The sequence below is a fragment of the Suncus etruscus genome, chromosome 5 (genome assembly GCF_024139225.1).
Source record: "Suncus etruscus isolate mSunEtr1 chromosome 5, mSunEtr1.pri.cur, whole genome shotgun sequence".
Taxonomy (NCBI): domain Eukaryota; kingdom Metazoa; phylum Chordata; class Mammalia; order Eulipotyphla; family Soricidae; genus Suncus; species Suncus etruscus.
The window spans coordinates 138,259,745-138,285,934 of NC_064852.1; the positions used below are offsets into that span (position 1 = coordinate 138,259,745).

The 26,190-nt window shown below is 33.3% G+C and overlaps 3 non-coding genes across 3 annotated transcripts; 1 reads left to right on the forward strand and 2 right to left on the reverse strand.

Annotated features, from left to right (window-relative positions):
- Window positions 1-1,775: 1,775 nt before the first annotated feature.
- Window positions 1,776-1,882, reverse strand: LOC126009756 (U6 spliceosomal RNA). Its single transcript, XR_007495968.1, has one exon. It is a non-coding gene; the product is annotated as a U6 spliceosomal RNA (small nuclear RNA).
- A 2,623-nt stretch (window positions 1,883-4,505) lies between these two features.
- On the reverse strand, window positions 4,506-4,669 carry LOC126009699 (U1 spliceosomal RNA). The gene has a single exon (XR_007495917.1). It is a non-coding gene; the product is annotated as a U1 spliceosomal RNA (small nuclear RNA).
- A 15,684-nt stretch (window positions 4,670-20,353) lies between these two features.
- On the forward strand, window positions 20,354-20,464 carry LOC126009717 (U6 spliceosomal RNA). The gene has a single exon (XR_007495933.1). It is a non-coding gene; the product is annotated as a U6 spliceosomal RNA (small nuclear RNA).
- The last annotated feature ends 5,726 nt before the right edge of the window (window positions 20,465-26,190 follow it).

Consider the following 26,190-nt stretch of genomic DNA (forward strand, 5'->3'; position numbering starts at 1 on the left):
TGGCTAAGCGCTCAGAAATTGCCCCTGGCTTGGGGGGACCATATGGGATGCAAGGCAGACACTTTACCTCTAGCGCCACACATGGGCCTGGAGAGATAGCACAGCGGCGTTTGCCTTGCAAACAGCCGATCCAGGACCAAAGGTGGTTGGTTCGAATCCCGGTGTCCCATATGGTCCCCCGTGCCTGCCAGGAGCTATTTCTGAGCAGACAGCCAGGAGTAACCCCTAAGCACCGCCGGCTGTGGCCCAAAAACAAAATAAAAGGGTAAAAAGAAATAAGTATGTAGGGATGAAAACACATCTTTAAAAAATACAGAAAGGAAGAAAGAAAGGGAAAAAGTAAATAAAAAGCTATAAGGAAACTGGCCAGTGATATTTCAAAAAATAAAACAATTATAGTTTGGAGGGATATTTGTTATCTATAATTCAAGAAGAATAACATGGGTTGGAAGAAATTAGAACATAATTATTGTAAACACTTAAATACATTATGTATTATAGTAAGTACTTTCTATGTGTTAACTAGCAGCCCTCAGATCTTGGTATCTTAAAGTATAATAGTTATAAGACTATAATAAATAGGAAGAGTAGGCTTGTAAGGTTTAATAACTTGCCTATGATTAGAAGGAAGTTAAATGACAAAGCAGAACTGTGCCAGTTCTAATTTTCACATTCAAGCTCTTTCCTGTAGATGGATGTCAGCCAACTATACCCTAGCGCATAACTCCAATACAGTAGTCTCATTTCTGAAAACAAACTGTTAACACAATAAACTATGTCCATGACTGCTTCTGTGATTTTTAAAGAAGAGTTTAGCTCTAATCACTGAATCACATGGCAATTTATACTGAAAATATTTATTAACTTTCTAGAAAAGTATTCTACAATCTGCTCTACTTTTGTGCAAAAAATTTTATAAGCAAGTCTTGATTCTATTGCCTTTCTAATGGTAAAACCCTATTCATTAAATGCCTGTTCCTATTTTTCTAACTGTAACATGTAGGGAATATCTCATTGTTTTACTGAGAATCACTTAATATAGGAATTGTTAATGTATTTTGTATAGAAATACCAAAAATGGTTAATAAGTAGAAGCAATAAAAGCCACTTTGTGTCATTTCTTACTTCAATATAAAGATAAACTTAAATTTTCTTGCATGGCTTCAGATTTTTATTAACTTTTGTCAGTGAGGTTGTCTTCTGAACTTAAATTTTAGTCAGATCAGCTTTCGAAGTTTTCTTCCTGGTAAGAATCTTTATGTGGGGTGGTCCTTTCTGGGGATGTGTTTGTTCTGTGATCAAAACAGTCATTTTGCTTCAAAGAAAAATTTAGTCTGTGGTATGCCACCATGTGAACATTCCTTACATTCTCAAAGAGGAAATTTTTCAAATGTAAAGATGTTGCAGTCTCCTGATTGAGTTGAACAAATCCCATCTATTTAATATTTATTGTTATGTAGAAGTTCTAAGAGTATAAAGGCTGCATCATTTCATTCTGTCTCCTGCCCATATTTGAAATTTAATTCTTCCATCTATTTTGACAGAATTTTCCTTCAGGGTCCACATTAAAGACTGCTGTGATTATTAAAAAAATGTGAGCTCATTTTATTAGAGATGCCTTGTTTGCTGTAGAAATGTTTGCTCAGGTTTTCAGCATAAATTCATTTTTCAGTAGTCTTCCCAATGCCTAGACTAAATCCTATCTTATCTAGTCCTCCTTTTTCGTTTTTTTTTTTTATATTCCAAATGGTATATCTTCGAGTCCAGAGTTAGTATCAAACCCATTTCATTTTACAAATTTTCGTGTCACCCTTGCGCTAGGGCCATCCTAATCTTCTCTGTATAGTTCCAATTTTAGTATATGTGCTGCTGAAGCGAGCACAAACCCGTTTCACTTTAATAAGACAAGTTGTTGATATACAAGATGGCCCAAGAAAAATCAATTAACTGAAAACATTTTTAAAGCCTTTTGTTGTAATGTAGAATTGATCTGAATAACATGTACTTTTGTCAGGTTTTGAACTTATTAAAAATTCATACTCTCGAGCAACTAAGCTGCTTCAGATGTTGTTTATCTACATTGCTCAGTTACATGAAAAATATTACATGTTCAAAATTATCTTTTCATAGGCTTGTTTTGGAAAAGGACGGGTATGAGAAAAATCTATACTATTAGTTGAAAAGAGTTATTAAATTTTAATAAATTTTGTGAGTTGTTTAAAACATATATAGTAAGAATAAAATTATATAAGTATATTGTTGGACAAGTTATAAATAGGACAAAAGACATAGACTCAAAGCTCTATAGACTCAAATATTACCTCAATCATTTTACTGCAATTCTGTTATCTCTTGATTGTATTTTTATATACCATGTCTCTGTGTTGGAAATGCCCCCATAATCTTATGATATTTGCATTTCTATCCACCTCCATATTTAGTCATGTAACTGTAGGTGCCTGAAGTCTGTCATAGTGGGGATATCTACACAATGTACAAATATGGTTATTTGAAACTTTCCCAGTTGCATCTCACTTGAGAAGTACTGTATCATGGGACTAAAAAGTAGTTAGGGCCCTTGTCTTACAAATATCCAGCCCAAATTTGGTCCGTGGCACCCCATATGATTCCTCTTTCAAATTTCTCCACAGGAATGATATCTGAATGTAGAGCCAGGAGTAAGCACTGAATATTGCTGGTTTTGATCCCAAATTCCCCCCAAAGAAGTCCTATAACATTTTCCTTGATTTACTCATTATGTTCTGTGTTCATTAATTATTGTACAGCTAATTTTATTTTCTTTTTTAATATAAATCTTTATTTTAGCACCATGATTACAAGCATGTTTGTAGTTGTGTTTCAGTAATAAAGAGCAGTGCAACATTCCCACCATCAATGCCCCCCCCACCCCCTGCCTTTATCACAACAGGCATTCTACTTCTCTCATTCTTTAACATTGTTATGCTAGTTGTTAGTGTAGTTATTTCCCTAACAGCGTTCACCACTCTTTGTGGTGAGCTTCAAATTATGAGCCGGTCCTTCCAGCCCTTCCAGCCCTTAACTCTATTGTCTCTGGGCCTTATTACAGTAATGTCTTTATTTTTTCTTAAAACTCATAGATGAGACTATTCTGTGTCTGTCTCTCTCCCTCTGACTTATTTCATTCTTCATAATAGATTCCATGTACATTTATGTGTAGAAAAATTTCATGACTTCATCTTTTTGATGGCTGTATAATATTCCATTGTGTATATGTACCACAGTTGCTTTAGCCATTCATCTGTTGAGGGGCATCTGGTTGTTTTCAGAGTCTGGCTATTGTAAATAGCTGTACAGCTAATTTTTCTAAGTAGTAGTATTGTTGGAAATATTTTTTATACATAATGGAATTACTTGTCATTATTTTTTAATTCATGGAGGCCTTTCAAGACATGCTCAGGAGAACTGGGACCAACCACTCTAGATGATTCTCATTAAACCATAATGGCAATTCAGTGCTATGACAAAAGGATGCAGTGCTGCTTGGTTTGTTCTTGTGATACCAAGGGTGATGTGGGCAATGTGGCAGTGCTCAGAGGCATCAATTGCTGCACCTAACTTCTCCAGGTACTATGTGATACTAGGAATTAGATCAAGGTCAATCAAATGCAAACCACAAAACCTTAGATTATCTTCAGCCTTTTTTGTAGATTTAGAACTTGTTACAGAGTATTAAATTCATAAGCTTTGTGAAGTTTGCTCATCTTGTTCACCATTGAATTATGAGCATTTGAACTATGTCTACAAATAAGTTGTTCAATTTTATTTGTTACCCAGTGTATCAACTAATTTTATCATGATATTATTCAGAGCGATAAATACCATTACATTTTCAACTTACAGATAAAAAATAGAGATTAAATAATTTTCCCAGAATCATACATAAATAGCTGTATAAAAGTTTGTCAGTAGGAAATATATTTCTACATGATTGCAATTAATTATAGTTTTTTTAATAAAAAAAAGTACACATTTCAAATTTGTACAATTAAGCAAATATCCTGGGGCCAGCATGGTGCACTAGAGGTAAGGTGCCTGCCTTGCCTGCGCTAGCCTAGGACGGACCTAGGTTTGATCCCCCAGGGTCCCATAATGTCCCCCAAGCCAGGCGTGATTTCTGAGCTGATAGCTAGGAGTAACCCCTGAGCATCATCGGGTGTGGCCAAAAACCAAGCAACAACAACAACAACAACAAACCCCAAATATCCTAATTATTTTCAGTGTAGTCTTTATTCAAGTAACTTAAAACATTAATTTTATTTCTGCCAATTAAAATTAGAGAAAACAGATTTAAAAAATATCTTAGGATACTAAGATTTTATTTATTCTGGTGTCTTCAGAAGCCGTTTAAAGTCATTTTATGTAGTATGAAGCTGTTGATTTTTCTCTTATTTTATTTGCATTTAATTTTAATGATAATAATCATAATTTTACTTCTTTTTTTTTTTTTTTTTTTTTTTTTTTTCCAGGGGAGAGCGCGCACGCAGTCCCCCACTACCACAAATTACGCAGTCGAGTTTCCCGCACTTGGGGAAATCGCAGGGGTCAGCACGCCCGCAGTGCAATGGGCGAGCCTCACCCTGGGGAAACCACCTTCGTGATCATGGAATCGCCCCTGCCAGGTAAGTATATAATTTTACTTCTTAAACTGGTTTGGGAGCTGACTAGTGCACATTCTGGTGGCTAACCCTGCCAATTGGTTTTGAGACTTAATTTCTTGGTAGAAGTTGTTGGAGCCAATGTTTCAGTAAGCAGCATCTCTAAGCAGATGGCAAAGCCTTCAAGGACTTGTAAACAGAGTGTTGTGTGTATGTGTAAGGATTACAGATCAGAGATGTTTTAAAAAATGAAAACTGTCCCAATTTAGAAAGTTTGTTTACTCTCCAGGTGTAGCCCTACAGCCAAGTTAGAAAACTTGTTCGTGTCAACTTGGCTGTTGTTAGGTAATTTCAAACTTCTTTGAGAATTTATCAATCCTATTCGATTATATAATTTGTATAATATAATTATATAATTACATACCATTTATGCATATAAAATATACCATAGTAAATATATAATATACATTTAATATTGTATTACTAATATCATAATATGCACAATGTTATAATTAAATAATACAATAACATATATTAATTCTATTAATATTTATTCCATATAATATATACATATAAAAATAACTATTAAGTACATAAATATTATTAGTAATAATTATATTATATATTTATGTATGTTTTATATGCTATATGTAACATTTGTATATATTGTATATATGATATATAACACATATATGCTATATATTATAAATAACATAATTCTATAATCAATATCTATATCTATAATCAATATCTATATCAAGTGACTCACATTAGAAAAGTCCCAATAAGTTGTTGAAATCAACCCTGGATAGTAAAGGAACTGCCCTATCTGCTGTCCTATAATTTTGAACCCCTGATGTTGAAATATTTTTAATATTTTTTTGGTGGTTACACCGGGCGGTGCTCAGGGGTTACTCCTTGCTATGCTCTCAGAAGTCACTCCTGGCAGGCACGGGACCATATGAGATGCTGGGATTTGAATCTACGTCTGTTTGAATCAGCTGTGTGCAAGGCAAACACCCTACTGCTCTGCTATCTCTCTGACCCCTGAAATATTTTTAATATTTTTGATTTTTTTATTTTCTATATAACCTCAAGTTCCTTTTCTATTTTAAGTGAAAAAAATAGAATGCAAAAAGAAAGAAATTATTTGAGCCAATGATTTTTATGTAGATTAAACTACCCACTTCTTGTGTAACTGCTGAAGCTTATTTTATAGTTTGTTTGTTTGTTTTTTCTTTCTGTAGTCAACTCACTCCTCAAAGAGGTTAAAAATTGTGGTTTAAGAGACAGATCAGTGAACAGGGAACTTGTTTTGCACACAGCCTACCCTCTTTCAATTTCAGTCATACATATAGTATTTCAAGCTTCTAGAAGTGGCCCTTTGCACAGATCCAGAAATATATAGGTGTTGGACCCCCCCAAAAAACAAAACAAAACAATAGAGGTAAAATAATTGCGAGAGATTTTTGATAAATAAAAACTTAATGCTAGGACTTAGATTCCATGACATTTTTTTTCTTTTCTTTGAGGGGGGAAGTTTTTTTTTTTTTTTTTTTTTGGCCACACCCAGTGGTACTCAGGAGTTACTCCTAGATCTGCACTCAGATCACTCCTGGCAGACTTGCAGGACCATATGGGATGCCGGAAATCAAACCTTGGTGGGTTTGTGAGAGGCAAATGCCCTACCTGCTGTGCTGTTGCTCCAACCCCTCCATGACATTTACTTTAAGCGTTTTCTACACTTAATATTTTGTAAAAACTCTCATTTGATTGCAACATTCCCATGAAATAAAATTTTAATCATGTAATCTTAAGTAGAAAATTATATTAAAGCATAGGATACACTCAATACAGTAAAGGTGGTAGCCTGTAAAGGCAGTAGAGCAAAATGCGAGAATTTCACACATAGGTATTAGTTATTAATATTCCTGTTTCCAAATTAACACATAAAATGATTTTATAGTTGAGGCATAGTAAAAGTAAATGTCTGATGGTAGATGGATAGATTAAGTTGCTATTTCTATGTAAGTACTAGTGTAAGAATTTGTAAAGCATATGTACTATGCTTTTTATTTAATAGGCTACAAATTATTATTGTTATTTACTTATCATTATTCTCAAGACTGGCTCTGTGCTCAGGGATCACTCCTGACAAGGATCAGGGGAATCTAGGGGGATACTGGGGATCTAACTTGGTTCAAATATGTGTATAGAAAGTGCCTTATTCTCTATGCTATATCTTCAGCCCCTCAAATTATTATTTCACAAGAAAAAAAAGCCACTGAATGTCAAGCAATCAAAACTTTGCTTTCACCACTCGAAGTCTATTTTATTATGGTTGAATATTATTTGATTCCTCGGTTCTTTGAGAAATACATCGCCAGTCACCTGAGCCTGTCTAAACAATCTTCCTGAAAATATATAATTTTCTAATAGTTCAGCAAGAAAATAAAAGTGACTTTGTGTCTATACTTAGGCCAAAAAATTGTATCCAATTTTTCACTTTTTGCAAATGGTATTCCTTCTCTCAATTAATTACTGCAGCTGGGGCATGTTCAGAGGTTTTATTCTATTGCATACTTATCAATATCTCTATGTCTTTCAGTGAAGGATATTGATGAAGTGTCATTACTTGCAAAAGTTTAGAATTTCTCTGAAAAAATCAACACATAAGCCTTATAATTTCCCTTTTCATGTATCACTCTAAAATGCCTCCTTTTGCTATGTTAACACAGTAGTTCTGGGACAGATTGTGCTCTTGTGGTAGAGAAGAGATATAGCGAGAGCCTTTATTCACCTGATGTGCCCTGGCAGATCGAATGCTGGACACACCTCATCAAGTCTTACATCCTGGCCACAATTTCTTCAGGCTGATTTTATGTGGTCACTACTAGATTTAAAGTCAGAAGACACTCGCTGTTCTCCCATTTCTGGTCAGCATCAAAACAGTATGTTCTATGAGTTACATGATGAAAAGCTGCCAATAAAATTGTGGTTCCTGATGACTTTCTCTCCTACAGGAGTTCTTGAAAAATCTTGATGAGATACTGTGGGAAACAAAATCAGAGTTGGCAGACAGAACAGAGTATGATCAGAGAAAAGAGAAAGGAGTATTATATTCCCAATTGAGTTTTAAACAGAGAAGCTAGTGACTAATAAGTAAGTTCTTTGCAAAATATGAGGTTAATACAAAATAAAACAAAAATATTAAATCAAATATTAAAAATATTAAGAAATATTATTTATGTAAAATGACCACATCAAGAAAATTCTATGTCAGTGTCAATTTGTACTAGTTAGGAAGGTTACCAAGTTTTAAACTCGTTATGCCGAAGAGTTTAGGTCAGGGTAATTCAAGAGGGGGAAGGAGAGAGAGAAAGAGAGAACTCAATTTTTCTATTGCGGAACTCTAGATTACGTGAAAGATAACAAGTAGTTATTATATATCATATATCAACGTGTTATCAGATAACAAGTTGTATGAACCCATTCAGTATTTCCTAGATGTTATAATATTGTGTCAATATTCAGAGATATATTTCTTTATTTTGTCTTTATTTTGGGCCCATATTCTGCTATGTTCAGGGCTCATTCCTGGCTCACTGTGCACAGGAATCATACTTGGTTTCTTGGTTTACTTGGAGTCTTTATGGGGTGCAGAGATCAAACCTGAATTGTTCAGTGCAAGAAAAATGTCTACCCTGTTACAGTCACTCTGAGATCAAAGATTGAAAATTGGACATTTAAAATAACATTTAGATTCATAGTTAGAATAAAATAAATTATATTCATAGAGCAAAATAAATCTCTTCGTATTGATAGTGGATGCCTGCTTTCTAAGAACAGTTAGAGTATTCAAGATTGAAGTTTAAAATAATTGCTTAGATCAAGTATTACTTTTTATTAATTTTTTCCTAGGAGAGTTTTAAAACATTCTGAATGAAATAAGCAGTTTTCTTTGCATCCTTTCTATGTATTTGTTTCTAGGAACAAATATAGATTATAACTATTTTATTTAATAATATTAAAATGTACCGCAAAATAAACTATAAAAAAGAACATCATAAAAAACATCTTTGGGGCCCGGAGAGATAGCACAGCGGTGTTTGCCTTGCAAGCAGCCGATCCAGGACCAAAGGTCGTTGGTTCGAATCCCGGTGTCCCATATGGTCCCCCGTGCCTGCCAGGAGCTATTTCTGAGCAGACAGCCAGGAGTAACCCCTGAGCATCGCCGGGTGTGACCCAAAAACCAAAAAAAAAAAAAAAAAAACATCTTTGGAAGAAATAACAAAATCCAAGGACATCTTATGTAATTTAGTATAGTAAATACTTCGACATATTTCAAAGCTGTTTCAATTCTATTTTCTAGCCATATTCTATTCCTGTGTATTTTCTACCCTAATAATTAAGTCGAGAGAGAGCAAAAACAGATAAGCATATTCATAGACAAACAGTCATAGAGAGATTATCTTGATTTGGGTTAAGTTTTATGAATTGAGATTATTAATTATATAACGTATCCTGCATACCAAAATCATGGAGGAAAAAAAGGAGGAATCACACTGAAGATTTATTGCAAATTACAAAGAAAGATGAAAGATATTGCCAAAAACTAAAATAGAAATATATTCCTTATTAATATTATCAGTATATTTCAATTTAAGTCTGTAAAATTAATGTGTATGCTAAAAAGAATCAAATCTACAAGTGTGGAATTTAGTGACCCTTAGGATTCTTATTTCTTTTTAATTTTTTTATTTTGACCATATTGGCTTACATATCATTCACAGTAGTATTTTAGGTACATATCAACATTGAATCAAGGGAATACTCATCACCAAATTTGTCCTCCCTCCACCCCTGTTCCCTTCCTGCAACCCATATCCCCCACCATCACCCCCTGGGCTGCTGGAGTAAGTGGTCCCCTCTGTGTCTAGCTTACTACTAGTGATCATATATCTATTTGGTCCTGGTACCCTCCCTTGTTTCCCCCTCTTTTTGAGAGGCAGAGCTAGATGGTTCAAGTTATGTGGTTTTGTTTGAAGGAAAGAAAAGCAATTAGAATGGGGTAAAAAATCAAATAAGTTGAAAATGGGCAGAGTCCCTCTAGAGGCTTTCAAACTCAATTTGAAAGAGGACAGAAAAAAGGTAATTGATACACCACAACAATACAGAAAGAAATATCAAATAAAATATCTAGTGAGCACTGCAGCAATAAAGACAAGCACTTCACAATAGTTTTGATCCTGAAATCAAACTATGCCGGAGTGCAAAAACAAAGAGAAAGATAAAATAAAATAAAATTAGAGACATCAACTTCAATATCTACACCAAAATAAAGAAGTCAAAAAAATCAATCAATAATTAAATATGTAAGTGAATAGAAGGATTATTTTGTGCTTTTTTCCCTTCCCCCCCTGCATAGGCACAGTAACTATTGGGGACATTATAGAGGGAATCCGTTGGCCTAGGAGACACAGGGTTTCTCCACCCTTGAAGTATACTGTCACGAGATTAACTATAGACTCCTTGCATGGTCATTTACTCTCCCCTCGGTGCTTTTGTGGTGTGTGGAAGACTTCTGCTTCATCATGAATGGTAAAATCAGACCTCTGTATCTAGAGATCCTGGTGTCTATACAGCTCAAGAAATGGAGCTTATGATGAAGATTCTTATTTCTTTATCAAATTATATGTACTAAATTATTTTTAAAGAACATAGAAAAGTTAAGGAAACCATTTGGTCCTATTTAAGTGACAGGACAGGTTTGCTTACAAGTTGTCATTTTCATTCTAGCAACAATAATTTTTGAAATTTGCAATTAAATTGTATCATATAAAGTATCAATTAAATTCAATGGCTTTAGATCCATTGGTGTAATTTCTTACTTTATTTACTTGGCCTCTAAACAAATTTCTCAACATTGCCTAGTTTCTTACCTTACCTTAGTCAAAATGCTTTCAGTTTTTAGCCATTAAGGATAATGTTGGCTGTGGACTTTTCATAGATAGCTGTAATTATCTTGAGAAAGGTCCCTTCCAGTTCTATTTTGCTGAGTGTTTTCATCATGAAAGGATGTTGGATTTTGTCAAATGCCTTCTCTGCATCAATTGATATAATCATGTGAATTTTGTCTTTCTTGTTGTTGATGTGTGTATGATGTTGATTGATTTGCATATGTTGAACCATCCTTGCATCCCTGGGATGGAATCCACTTGGTCATGGTGTATAATCTTTTTGATATAGTTCTGGACTCAATTTGCAAAGATTTTGTTGAGTATTTTTGCATCTATATTCATTAATGAGATTGGTCTGTAGTTTTCTTTCTTGGAGGTGTCTTTGCCAATTTTTTGGGAATGAGTGTGATATTAGTCTCATAAAAAGAATTAGGAAGGGTTCCTGTCTTTTCAATATTTTGGAAGAGCCTGTGGATCAGTGGTAGTAATTCTTCTCTGACTGTTTGATAGAATTCACCATAAAACCATCTGAACCTAGACTTTTATTCTTGGGGAGTTTTTTAATTACTGATTCAATTTCCTCGGATGTAATAGGCCTATTTAAGACTTCCTACATCCTCCTTATCCAGTCTTGGATGATGATATATTTCCAAAAGTCTGTCAAATTCTTCTGGGTTCTCTAACCTGACTGAGTATAGTTGTTCATAGTACATCCTCACGATGTGTTGGATTTCTTGGGATTCTGTTGCAATCTCTCCCCTTTCATTTGTGATCCTATTTATTTGGGTGTTTTCCCTCTTTTTTTGGGGGGGTGAGTTTTGCCAGTGGTTTGTCTATCTTGCTTATTCTTTCAAAAAACCAAATCCTGGTCTCATTGATTTTTTTGTATTGCTTTCTTAGTTTCTATGTTATTTATTTCTCCTCTGGTTTTTATTATTTCTTGTCTTCTGGTTGTGTTTGGATTTTTTTTGCTGCTGTGTTTCCAGTTCCTTAAGGTGTCCCTTTAAACTGTTGATTTTGTTATTTTCATCTTTTCTCACATAGGCCTGTATTGCTATGAGTTTCCCCCTAATTACTGTTTTTGCTGTGTCCCACAGATTTTGACAATTTGTCTCTTCATTATCATTTATCTCAAGGAATATCTTTATTTTTTTCTTGAGCTCCTCTTTGATCCAGCTGTTGTTGAGCAGCATGTTGTTTTATCTCCAAGAGTTGAATTTTCTCCATAGCTTCTTTTACAGTCAATCTTGATCTTTATTGCATAGTGATATGATAGGGTGCTTATCATAATCCTTATATTTGTGACTTTACGCAAGTTCGATTTATATTCCAAGGCATGGTCTATTCTGGAGAAGTTTCCATGTGCACTTGAGAAGAATGTGTATTCTGCTTTCTGTAGGTAGAGAGCCCTATATAAGTCCATTAGCACTAGTTCTTCTAATTTCTCATTAGGGTTCTTATTTCTTTACTAGTTTTCTCTCTGTTGGATCTGTCCAGTAGTGCTAGTGGAGTATTGAAATCTCCTACTACTATCACATTTTCTTTCATATGGTTCTCCAGGTTTGCGAGCAAATGCCTTATATATTTTGTTGGCTCTGCACTTCGTGCATATATATTGACCAGCATTAGTACTTCTTGGTCAAGTGTTCCCCTGATAAGTAGTGACCCTCTTGGTCTCTGAGCACTTTCTTGATGTTGAATGCAATTTGGTCAGATATAAGAATGGCTGTTCCAGTATCTTTTTATTTCCCATTGGTTTGAATAATTGATTTCCATCCTTTTATTCTGAGCCGGTGTCTAGTCTATCCCATACTTGTAGGTGTATTTCTTGCAGGCAGTAGAAATCTGGTTTTTGTTTTCTAATCCAAGTCTCTACTATGTGTCTTTTAATGGAAGAGTTTAGTCCATTAACATTTAAGGAGATTATTGACAGAGAGGGCTGTTGTGCACTTGTATTGTGTAGGGTGGTTGGTGTTACAATCAGGGAGGTGGGTTTTGTAATTTATCTCTGAGTAGATAATTTAGAATCAGTTTTGTTTGCGCAACTATATGAGTACTGTTTTTCTGAGAATGTTTTTAGTCCTTCCTCCCATATAAATGAGAGTTTTGCTGAGTTGTGGACTCTAGGTTGGAAGTTTCTTTCATTTAGTCATTTAAATATGTCATCCCACTCTCTTCTTGCATGGATTATTTCAAATGAGATCTGACTTGATTCTTATGTTCCTTCCTTTGTACTTGAGGTTTTTTTCTTTCTCCCTTACTGCTTTAATGAGTTCAATTTTCTCTTTGTTTATTGTTTTTTTTCTTGCCATTTGGATTACTATATGTCTTGGTATTAGTTTATTAGGGTCTATTTTATTTTATTTTATCATAATAATTTTTATTTTGACCAAAGTGGATTACATATCTTCCACAGTAATAGTTTAGTACATATTAACATTGAAACAGAGGAATTTCCACCACCAAAATTGTCCTCCCTCTACCCTTGTTCCAATATGAATCTCATATCCTCCTCCATTACCTTCTTGGCTGCTAGTATAAATGGTACCCTCTGTGTCTAGCTTGTTGTAGGTTGGGTATAAATTCTGCTGTCGTTGGCTTTGGATGTGGTGTTTAAGTCCGATCATTTTATTAGGGCATTTTTTTTTTTACCTCCTGGATTTACACCAGAGCCTCTTTCCAGAGGGTGGGAAAGTTTTCTGCTATTATTTCTCTGACCATTTGTTCTTTCCCTTTCCCTATTTCATCCCCTTCTGGTATACATACAATCCATAGATTATTTCTTTTGTCTTTGTTCATTAAATGCCTAACTATTTCTTCCAATGTTTTACCTTTTATTTCCTTATTGGTATCTTTGTCATTTTTGATTTGTAGTTTTTCTTCAAGTTCTTTTCTGCAATTCTCCAATTGTGTAATTCTGCTATTATGGTTTGCTAATACTTTTTATTTCCTTTAATTTCATTTGTATGAATTCTCTCATGTTCTGTAAAAGTTCTTCTTTAAGTTGGTTGATTTGTTCATCTATGGATTTCTTGAACTCGCTGGTTAGTGATTCTTTGATTTCTTTTGCCATGTCCTGTATTGTTGCTTTTAGGTCCTCATCTATTGGGCCCGAGCATTTTGGTGACCTTGGAAACACTGCTGGGATTTCTCTCCATGTCCCCTGTTGTTAGTGTCTTTCTTAGTTTACCCATATTTTTTGCATTTGATGGTTTGGCTTGGAGTGTAAAGTCTTCAGATTTCAGCCCTCCTTTGTCACCTGTGGCTGGGGCTGGGTTCCTTCTCTGGAGTGTGTTTCTAGGTGGGTATGATGGCTGTGTTAGCTGAGGTTTGGCTCCGCCCATAAGTCTCCTCCCTTGCTAACTGCCAAAAGGGGTAGGTCCCCTCCTTCTTGCCCAATAGCAATAAGGTTTTCCCCTTCCCTCTAGTGTAAGGTGTGGTGGAGGTCAGGGAATGGGTCAATCACCCCTCCCTCACTACCTGACTCTAGCCTGGTTCAGCTCCCAGAACCTGCAGCATTGTCAGAGCACCCCTCCCCCATTACCTGACTCCTCTTTTATAATTTGGATTTCTTTAATTTATTTCTCTTGTCTAACTGCTATTGCTAGGACTTCTAATACTGCTTGAATAAGGGTGGAGACATCTGTGGCTGGTCTGACCTTAGTGGTAATGCTTTCAGTTTTTCATGTTAGTTGCTAAATAGTATAATATTTAGGTTTCTTCTGTCTTCCACAAAAGAAAAATGTTATGGTGCTAATTAGTAATTTTTAAATTTATTATTATTATTATTATTATTATTATTATTATTATTATTTTGTTTTTGTTTTGTTTTTGGGCTACACCCAGTGACAGCCAGGGGTTACTCCTGGCTATGCTCTCAGAAATTGGTCCTGGCTTGTGGGACCATATGGGATGCTGGGGATCGAATTGAGGTCCCTCCTATGTCAGATGCGTACAAGACAAATGCCCTACAGCTGTGCCACAGCTCCAGCCCCATTAGTGCCTTTAAGAATATGGTGTTTTAATATTTTAAGAATTAAGTGTTTTAATATTATATAACTGTTAGTATTAAAACAACTTGGCTGACTTAAATAATGGAAGTGTACTTTCTTACTCTTCCATAATTCAAAGCTCAAAATAATGTTAACAGGGTTCATTTATTTTGAGAACTTTAATCTGTTCAGGCCTATGTTTTGATTTGTAGGTGTGTGCTTGTATGTTCAAATTTACCTTTTCATAAAGACACGAGTCACTTAATTTAGAGTGTATATCACATTTTTAGATGCTGAAGTCTCAGAAATAACTTCTTACTAGGATGTGACAAAATTCACCTAGTATCCTTTAAATAATATGTGGAATGACTGAAGTAATTGTAGAGATTTAGTCTTAAAATGGAAATTATAGGAAGAATTGTTATTCTTGAAGAGCATAGGGAGTAAAATATATTATAGTATATCCAAATGGAAAAAGTATATATACTTAAGGTTAGTAAAAATTTTAGCAATTATAATTATTTAATATTTACTAAGATTCTTTTTGTATTTTGCTCTTATCTCACAATGAATATGTATTGGAGTATTACTATGTGTTTGTTTCATAGATGTACTTTATACAGAAAAACCATAGAAGCTAAATTAACCTTATTTTTTGTAGTCCCAGGATTAAAATTCTAACTAATTTGTATCAGTTTTATAGATTTTGTTCAATTATAAAATTATAATTATAAAAGAAAATATAATCAAGTTAGGTATTTTGAAGCATAAAATCTCTCAAATTTATACATTGAAATACGTTTTGGAAAATACAATATCAATATATGTAAATTGTGAAACGAAATTAGAATTATCTAACAAAATTAGGGGTAATGACTTAGTAATCTTTAGATTTATGTACTGAGGTAAGAGATTGAAAGGAAACTTACAGGCTGTGTGTAAAATTTTTGTTTAAAGTTAAGTGCTCTAAATTATTATTTATATACACATTTATAATAATTTGTAATTTCTATAGTTTTGAGAACTGCTAATATGACATATAATACATTATTTTAGTAATTTCTCTAGACTTTTGACTCTGAATTCTCAGATTATAGTACTACTAATGGGTGGAAAGGGAGAATTATAATGTAACATGAGACTAGTAGTTTATCTAGATTGTGAAAGGTTGTATAATAAGGTTGTGAGTTTGGAAATAGTTGGTTTCCTCCAAGTGGCTCCCTTGTTAGTTTGATTTCCAAATGAAGAAAAGTGTTATGTTTTCTCTTCTCCAAGTGAGCATTGTGAAATTTTATACCAATGGAAACAATTTAAAGACATAAAATTAAAACTGAAGAATCAAATTTAATGACATAAGAATATTTATGAAGCCTACAGAACTTTAAGAAAAATAAATACAAATTAATATTCAAAAGCCTTTCATTTATGAAGTGTTGAATTCAAAACTGTTAAGTTTAAGTTACAAAACAAAACTATAGCAGAAAAGTGCCTTATGTTTTAAGGATTTAAAATTTAAGTTATTTGTAAGTTAGCGGTTAGATGAAATTTGACCTTTGGTAAATGATTTGATTACTTAAGTATACAAATGTCAGTATTCGACTGGCACTGGCTTTCTGATTTTCAAGACTTTGTATGGTTCTTTCTCCCTTTGGTTTTAGGTTTGGCCATATTTCTTGCTTTCACCAAGGGAACATTTGCAAGTATAATGCAGTAGAATCTTGATGAAGCATCTGAAAGTTAAGATTTGATACTTGGATTCAAATAAGATGCTAGAAAGAATCTTGGAAAGAGCTGTTGAATGATGAGAGGATTATGTGGAGAGAGCAGAGAGTAAAAGGGTCATCTTGGATATTTTGGACACAGTTGATTGAAAGTTGTCCCATGAGTGCCTTTAGTTGCAAAAGAAACATCAATTTGATTTTACTCAAATTACAAAATCATGATACGTAATTATTGTTGACTGGAGCCACTAAATTGTGGCTTGTTACTCAACAGAATGACTACAAATTATTTATTAGAATTTGTGTTTTCAAATATTAAAAAATATCGTCAAAATAAAAATACATTTGACAAAGTAAAGATTAAAGTAAACATTTAAGATATTAGTTGCTGATTTGCTGTGCCTTTTAAATTTTAAATAGGTTGTTTGGGAAAATTTAAATAAACACAACCTAAATGTCTCACTGAGACAAAAAATTTTTAGAAAGGACTATACTATTTTAAAGGCCTCTAGAGATTTTTGAGTAGATTTCAGGAATTTATTAAATAATGTATTTAGTAATATATTTTGAGCTTATGTAACAGTTAAATGTTTGTTCTTATTTTCTATCATAAAATAAGTCATTTATGATTCACTTTTTATAAAACAGAGTAGTTTCTTTGGGAAAACAAACTAAAGAATATTTTTCCATTTCAAACTATAATTAAGATGCTTATTTATTGTCAGATTGCCTCTGTTAAAGATAATTTTACCTTGGGGTTTCCAAATATTGTTATTCTTTCTCTTGTCTAAATGCATAACTCTTTAATGTTAAAATGTATAGTAATCTCACCAAAAATTTTCTGTTGCTTTACTAATTATAAAAGTTCTAATATTCTGCATTCTCATGTGTATTTAAAGAAATAGATATTATATGCAATGGCTGAGGAGGATAAATATAATATACACACCAGAAGAAAGAAAACAAACCAAATCGAATAAGAACAAAGAATTTTCTTTGGGTTGCAATTGTTTGTAAATGAAGTAGGAAGTTGTTGATCAAAATATAAAAAGTAAATTTATTCATGTGACAATAGGCATAACAAAACCTAAACATCGAAGTCTAGCTTTTACAGTAATTTAAGTAAATATATTGTCTTTCCATTTTTGAATGTTTAGAAATTAGTTCTTCTTTAACATCTCTGTTGATTTGTTACTAACTACCATGCACTGTAAATGTTCTGGGTCATCTCCAGGTAATGGATACATTGAAGGGCTTTCAGAGATCACTATAATTGAACATTGTTGGACTAAGAGTAGATCTAAGAGAAGATGTTATGTGGGTTTTGTTCCAAATGTGGTTCTTTGTGGGAGATAATCTAGTATAAAAGTCTAGATATGAGGGAACACAGTGTGTGTGTGTAAAAGGGAAAAAGAATAATTCAAAATAATGTATGACATAGAAAGGAAAGGAATAAGAAATAATTGTAGGGGCAGTAGAATCATAGATTAGTGGTCTTTAACCAATGATCCATGGATCTATGTTAGGCCGCATGTGTTAGAATTGTTGAAAAACAACTGATGCATAATATTCCATTGTGTATATGTACCACAGTTTCTTTAGCCATTCATCTCTTGAAGGGTATCTGGGCTGTTTCCAAAGTCTTGCCATGGTAAATAGTGCTGCAATGAACATAGGTGTAAGGAAGGCGTTTTTGTATTGTATTATGCAGCTGTCAGGAGAGATGAAGTCATGAAATTTTCCTATACATGGATGTACATGGAATCTATTATGCTGAGTGAAATAAGTCAGAGAGAGAGAGAGAGAGAAGAGAGAGAGAGAGAGAAAGAGAGAGAGAGAGAGAGAGAGAGAGAAAGGCACAGAATGGTCTCACTCATTTATGAACTTTAAGAAAAATGAAAGACATTCTTGCAAAAATAATTTTCAGAAACAAAAGAGAGGAGGGCTGGAAGTTACAGCCCACCTCATAAAGCTCACCACAAACAGGAATGAGTTTAGTTAGAGAAATAACTACATTGTGAACTATCCTAACATTGAGAATGTATGAGGGAAATAGAAAGCCTGTCTAGAGTATAGGTGGGGGTAGGGTGGTGAGGAGGGAGATTTGGGACATTGGAGATGGGAATGTTGTGCTGGTGATGGGTGGTGTTCTTTACATGGCTGAAACCTAAACACAATCATGTATGTAATCAAGTTGTTTAAATAAAATATAATTAAAATATTATTATAAAACATGCTGTTGCAATAAAAATTAAAAACAATTAAAAAATAAATATTCCAACACTAACCTCAAAAAAAAAAAGAAAAACAGCTGATGTACAATTAAAGTTACTGTGTATTCGTAAACTTTTGCAGGGGTAAAAGTTTGAAGAGTAGACTCTTTTTGTAGGAGGAGTAAGGGAGAGTCTTGCAGTTAACCAGTAGTGCTAAAGGCTTACTCTTTGCTTTATGCTCAGGGTCTACTCCTAGTTATATGCTTAGTAATCACTCTTGATGGTACTCGTGTGTGGGAGACTGCTCTAGCCTGCATAAAAATATGGATGCCATCAACCTTAGCCTCTGTCTCTGTGGAAAGTTCCACTGAGCTGTATACGTGACCGTCGGTAGGTTCTTAGCCAATGAGCAAATAGGAAATCTTGCAACAAAAGATAGCCCCTTGTGTTAACCACAGGGCCATGAGGCCAGGGACAGGGTGTAGATATATTTCCTTATATGTCTCTGATTCCGGTCAAGTTAAAGATTGATAGGATCAACCATTGATTTATGCCTTCTCCTTTACCCCTCTCCACCTCCCCCACCTCCTATGGGCTGTGCTTAACAAGGCACACTCTATCCTTTTTTCCTTTTTGGCAAAATACCTGTAGTAAGCATATAATTGGTGAAAAGCTTGTTTGATTTAACCAATGTTTGTATGCCCCATAGGTTTAATGTTAAGTACCTTTGCTCATTTTTGGTTATGTGCCTATGCTTGGAATATAATTGGATAAAAGATGGTTCGAAATGACCAATAGTTTTTGAGACATGCCTCCCTTAGTGTAAAAATATACATAAGCGCTTGCCCGCTTAATAAATTTGCCTTTGATCAGCAACAAGACTTAGGCCATTCTTTCTAACCTCTACAGATTTTTCCACAGATATTTCGGATCGGGTCTGCCTCAGCGAATCCACGAATAAGTTGCGGCATTCATCACCTTCACCCTGCTGGCCGGGGTCCCCAGAAAGCCGCACTCGTGGCATAATATAAAGTGCTAGAATCAAATCTGTATTAGTTTTGTGTAAGGACGCGTTTTTTTTATTTGTTTGGTTTTTTTTTTTTGGGGGGGGGGATCACACCCGGCAGCACTCCTCCATGCTATCTCTTCGGCCCCATAAGGACGTGTTTTAATATCTTTTCTATATCTGTACTATTTCTGCCTCCCTAGCCAACATGATTAAATTAAAAATACATGCTTTTGAGAAATTTTGATTCTATTTGGTGGTAATGTTAGACATTGGAATTAGTCAGCCATTGAAAGGATTAAGAAAGAAGAACTTAGATTAGATCACATTTAGAAACATTGAATTTTCTCTTATTTTAAAACAGTTGATGTACTGGGCATAAATAGGAAGGTTTTCAAGAAATCCAGATAGGAGGCTGCGGGGTGCACACAGACAATAATTATCAAGGATGTGGCTAAATATAATAATGTCGGTAGAGAACAGAATAAAATTGCATAGAAGGAGGATAAATAGAGCAGGTGATATATTGATTTTAGTGATATGAAGAAAACTTAGATTATTTATAAGGTATATTTACAAGACTTGAGCAACTGAATTATGTTGTTTCAAGAAACATATTTGGGTAATAGTAATCTAATAAGATAATAAAGGACAATATTAAACTATATTTGTTTATGGAGATTTAATTGTAAATACTAAATGATAAGAATAAGTAGTATTTAAAGTAAATAATTGTATAGGAAAGAGAAAGAAAAGTGGAAGGCAGAAAGGATTTCCCTCTGTCTAGAAAGAGTATGTTAGCAACTTTAAACTTTTTTGCTTAAGTGCTTGCTTCGGCAGCACATATACTAAAATTGGAACAATACAGAGAAAAATAGCATGGCCCCTGCGCAAAGATTACATGCAAATTTGTGAATTCCATATAAAAATTTTTTTTTGCTTAAGCAGGGAGTAGGAGACAAAAGTAAAAGAAAGGAGAATGTATGGCCAAAAGAGAGCTAGAGATGATTTTAAAATGATGTAAACAGATAAAAGCAAAAAATGTGAGCATGAGAAATAATTGGGAAGTAAAGTCAGTGCCTTAGAAAACATGTGGGAACTGATTTTGAGCATATTGCTTACATCTAACTTGTAATGTTAACTATAGTGTTAATAATTTGTGTGACTAGAAATAATATAGCCTACAAAATGTCACTTAACTTCTACTATATGATAGACTAAAACTTGGTTCTGGGTGCCTTGACAACTGAATTCAAGCAATGATCATTTTCTCGAGGAGCCTGAAAGGTTTGTTCAATTAATAGCTGGCATACATTTGTTGCATTTCTAGCCAATAAGCTTGTCACTCTATTCTAATAGTCAAAAATAATTTTGCAGCCTTATCACAGAAATTGCAATCTCCTTTTGAAACTAAAATTTAATTGGGTAATTATATGTTTGAGATCATATGGAGATTTTTTGACTTGTTTGAAGTAAAACAAAAACATTAATGATATATGTTCCAATACCATTTGCATCCTTTGATTATAACTCTGCACTCTCACTTTCCACAACATCTATCATTTAATACTGATCTATAATAGTCCATAAGTTATTTGATGCATAAAGAATTAATGCTATGCTTTATGGTTTAAAAGCAAGATTTACTTATTTGAACAGTTATAAGAATGGGATAGCAGAATAAATATCTGACGAGTGAGCTGGAGAAAATCACTTGAACTTAGTTTTTGCTTATAGAAGTAGCCCAGTGACTACTTTCATTTTTAAGAGTTTTAATAAAAATTCACATACAGTATGCAGTTTTATTCCTATATTTAATGTATATTAATAGGTATTTGGCTTTTTTCTTATTTTCGACTAAAGTTGCATAAGATTTGCATAATTCATGGGGAGAAAATGTGGTAGTATGCACACTTGCATAAATATCTTATGTAGAGTATTTTAAATTTAGAAATAGTATTTGTCCTTATGCTTCAGGAAACATTCTACAAAATCATACAAGGACTAAAGCTTTTGATAGACATTTCTCAATCTACTGCACAATACCTGCTGTGACAAGCTGTCTTTAGGAACCGAGAATTTGTGAAGATATAGTTACACCAGGTTTACTCTATAAAAGAAAAGTCAAATGTTAATTGAACCTCAATGTGACCCACCTGTGTAGTTGTTGGACTTGCTGTAACAGTTTTCTTTTAAGATGACATGGCTTCTAAAGGATATTTGAAATTTTATATCCTCAATTTTTATTAGAGAACTTACCAACATACTATGAGTGGACACGATATGTCTAACATCTCTTTCAAGTCCCTCTTGAATTTATCCTAATTCAATGATTGCCATCCCTGAACTAAACAGATCCTATCTTAATTATGAATATCTCATGATGTCACATGCATTGGCCATTTCTCAGCCTTCCCCAGAATAGCCTTATCAATGCAGTTGATCAAATTTTTTATCTTGCTAGCCTTCACTTTCTTCACATGGTCTTCAGGGCTCCAATATTTTGGTGTCTCTGTGTCTCAGTAGATTTGATTTTTCAGACTTATGATGTACACACTCGGGTCTCTGTCCTTTTCGTTTACTCTTTTGTTACTATAATTACTTTGTAGATTATCTTTTTTAGCCAATCTCTTTTTCTAGTATTAGTAATTCCACATTTTCTCTCTGTAGCATAAACCTTTTACCTATAGTTTAGATTTGTAAATTAACAAGTACTTGAATGTTGAATTAACCTATAGAATGAACAGGTTCAAAATCAGACACAATTTCTCTTCCCTAACACCTGCTGTTCCTGTAATCTGTCCTATCTCAAAATATGTAAAATTCATTATTAAGTTTCTTTTATCAAAAAGCAGATATTTTGATCTCATACTTGACCTATCTCACATTCAAACATTATCACTTTTGGATACATATGTGCCACTGTCTAATTATTACTCACCTTCTACTTTTGCTTTTCCCATATACATCACTTAATTTCTGGGTAGTCATTGTGGTTTATTTCTTTTTTCTGGGCTACCATTTGTGCAACATCATAATATTTATGAGACAGCTTCTACTACAACTTTCAAGCAAGATTCTATTCTCCACTGAAAAATCCACCTTGAGGTTTCAACTTAATTCTGGTAAAAAATAAAAATAAAAAAGTTGTAGCATAATCTTCATGACTCTAGAAAATACTCAACTCTCTTGCTTCATCAATTCCCATGAACTGAGTGTTCTTGTCAATACATCTCTCTCTCTCTCTCTCTCTTTCTCTTTCATTACTTTTTTTTCTTTTCTTTTTTTCTTTTTTAGGTTTCTGGTCACACCCAGCAGTGCTCAGGGGTTACTACTGGCTCTATGCTCAGAAGTCACACCAGGCAGGCTTGGGGGACCATATAGGATGCCAGGATTTGAAACACTGACTTTCTGCATGAGAGGCATATGCCTTACCTCCATGCTATCTCTCCAGCCCCTCCTTACTTTTTCTAAGCCCACTAAATTCTATTCCACCAAATCAAGCCCCTAGAGATTTGTCACTTTAGGGCTTTTGCATTTGCTCTTTTTTCTTTCTCTAACCCTCAGCACCTCTATTATTCCTTGGCTTATTCCTCATTTTCTTTCAGGAGACATTATTATTTATTTAGGTATTTACTTTTGTGTGTGAGCTACCGGATTATTCATGGCTCTGTACCCAGGAATAATTTCAAGTGTGCTCAGGGGACCATAGAGGATGCCAGGGACTGAACCGTGGGCAAGCCATGTGCAGGGCAATGCTTAACTACCATTCTCTCTCCAACATCTCCTTTGGAAAACTTTAATGTCTTTTTTTTTAATGTTATTTTATTTTTTTCTCCATGCTAAATGGAGAAATGTTATTATATACTATCTTTTGATATTTTTTATCAATACAGTATTTTGTAATTTATCTGTAGTTATTGTTATTGGATTATTACATCATGTGCACAAATTAAAATGATATATAAATACTAATATATGTAGAATAATTAGCTTTACAAAATAGCTGATATAGTTTTTTAGTACTGAATGCAGATATTAAATATTCTGAACATACACTTAATGAATAAATAATATGCATCCATAGTTCCTGATTTAAACATATATTTTTAATAGATTAGCAACCAGTCAAAGAAAAACTCTTTAACACCTTCTGACTATATTGCTTCCTCTACAAATCAGTTTTTTAGCTATCTTCCCTTGGTCTCTGAATAAATAATTTCCAGAGAAGACAGAACTGGCAGCAACTGTCAATGTAGATTCTAATTTACAGAATTTTAATACTGTACTAGAAACATGAATGGAATTAACCACCTGATTCTGGAGTTATGAGTTAGGAAAACTACACAAATTGCAGCAAAAGACTATATCTGTTAAATTGTGAACTATAACAGTGACTTGAATTCACTTATTACTTGTAATACTTATTATTAATATTCATATTAATTGTTATATTAATATTAATATCATTATTACTTGTAATACTTTCAAAAATAAAGTATTCATTGAATTATTTAATATAAGAAGGTTACTAATGACATTTCCAGGTTTTAGGTTACTTATAAGTTGTAGAACTTAGTATTGATCATATGGCATTCTTTATACTAAATTAATTAAAGGGTAAATATATATATATATAATATTTAAATGTGGATAGAAAATACCGCACACTAGTAATGCTCTGTCTTTGGTCTGCCTGAGGTGACTTTAAATCTAGATTAGTTAGAGAAATTTTCAAGCTAAGTTTCCTTGGCTATAAAATGGATAGACTATTAATATCTATCTCATAATATTGCTTTGAGGGTTGAGTGACTCAATGCATGGAAAACATAGGTAAAATATCAGAGCAAAATCCCAGAAGCTTATTTTTTATTCTTATTGTTAACATAAAAGTGTGCAATTTTAGTGTCTTGGAACTAAATAGCTTTCTGTAGTGGCCTTTGTTTTCTAGGAGATAGAGGACCAAATTACAGGTGCAAAAATTTATCAAGATAAAGGTGGGTAGTGGAAAAACTGAAGCCATCTAAGTTTGAAATCTTTATGTATTTCATTTAAAAATTCTTGTATTATTTTGTTTTGAGTGAAGAAATGTATCTTAATTGAAAATTTATTTAGAAAGATGTGAGAGAGATAAAGAAGGTGAATATGTTCAAGAGTGTGCATAGCCAGCAGCAAACAAACAAATAAACAAATGAGATACATTTTTGAGCTCAAAGAGCAAGAGTCAAAATTGTTTTTTTTTAGTGATAGGAAATGTACACTGGTTGTTGGATATCTTATGACCGAAACTCAATCATGAACAACTTTTTAACTGTGTATCTCATGGTGATTCAATTAAAAAATTAATTTAAAAATGATTCTTAAAATTTACACAGGGATATTTTCCTACCATACAAAGAACAAAATAATTAAAATTTTGACACTAAAATCCATTTGAAAAGCTTTTAAAATCTGGGTCTCATATGTCTTTATATTATACCATATTTTCCACCTGCAAACTAATGCTACAGAAGTTAGCATCATGTGTTAGTGAGTATTTCTGTAGGAAGGTGCTAATGTTTCCTAAGCAGCATATGGGATTATATGTGAGAGTGATTTTGTAGAGATCTTATTAAAACTATTAAAGAATCTGTCATGCAAGAAACAGAATCTCTAAACATACAGAAATAAAAATAGCAGCTTGAATATCCTAATGCACTTTGTAGTTATATATCACCTTTCTCAAAATGCTTCACACCTATTTTTCATTTAAATAACATGTCATAAGTTAGTAAGTGGCAGGAATTGGGCTTCTCTTCAATATTACAGAGAATATGTATGAGGGAGTTGACTGTTTCAGTAGGTACCATTAAAATTTTTCTTGACTTAGTTTAATATTTTATATTTTAATTAATTTCATAAGAGCTAGAAAGCTTTTAATAGTAGAAGATCCTTCATATATAAGAAATCACACAATTTAAAATATCCTGGTTTATTTAGGCTTTGTTATATATCCTAAAACATAAGATCAAAATTTATTTTCTAAGAAAATAATTTAACTTGATTATGGATTAGAGTGCCATAGAATAAACAAAAGTCAATCAGGCATGTGCAATGTTCTCTTAATGACCAGACTTTGAACATACAAAAGATACAAATTGGAATAATCTTATTCTTCTGCTACCAAAATAATTCAAGTTATTTGACTAAAAATAAACATATCTTATATATTGATTTTATTGTAATGATATAATTTTAATGAAAAATAACTAATGTAAAATGAAAATGACAATAATATATGAAAATAGGAACAAATAAGATAGTTGATACTTTGTGTTCCTTGATGTTATACCATTGGTAAACTTTTATATGTATTTACATGTTTGTATGTTACAAAGAGAAGACTGAATAAGTTTGTATTACTAATCCTGATGTTATTTTAGACCTAAGGGATATATAAACAATCACAAATTATTAAAAAGTATATGCTTGAGAGACCACTCATGATGAACAGTAAGTGGCCATTATTTCCTTCATTATGCATGTGTATACAATCGTGCATTTTAAATGTTCTGTTATTCTTATTATGAACCTGAATCCCACATTTTTTCAGAATTTATGGCCTAGAAATTTAAAAGGAGTCTACTGAACTTTATGAAGTAATATTCTATGATGTAGTCAT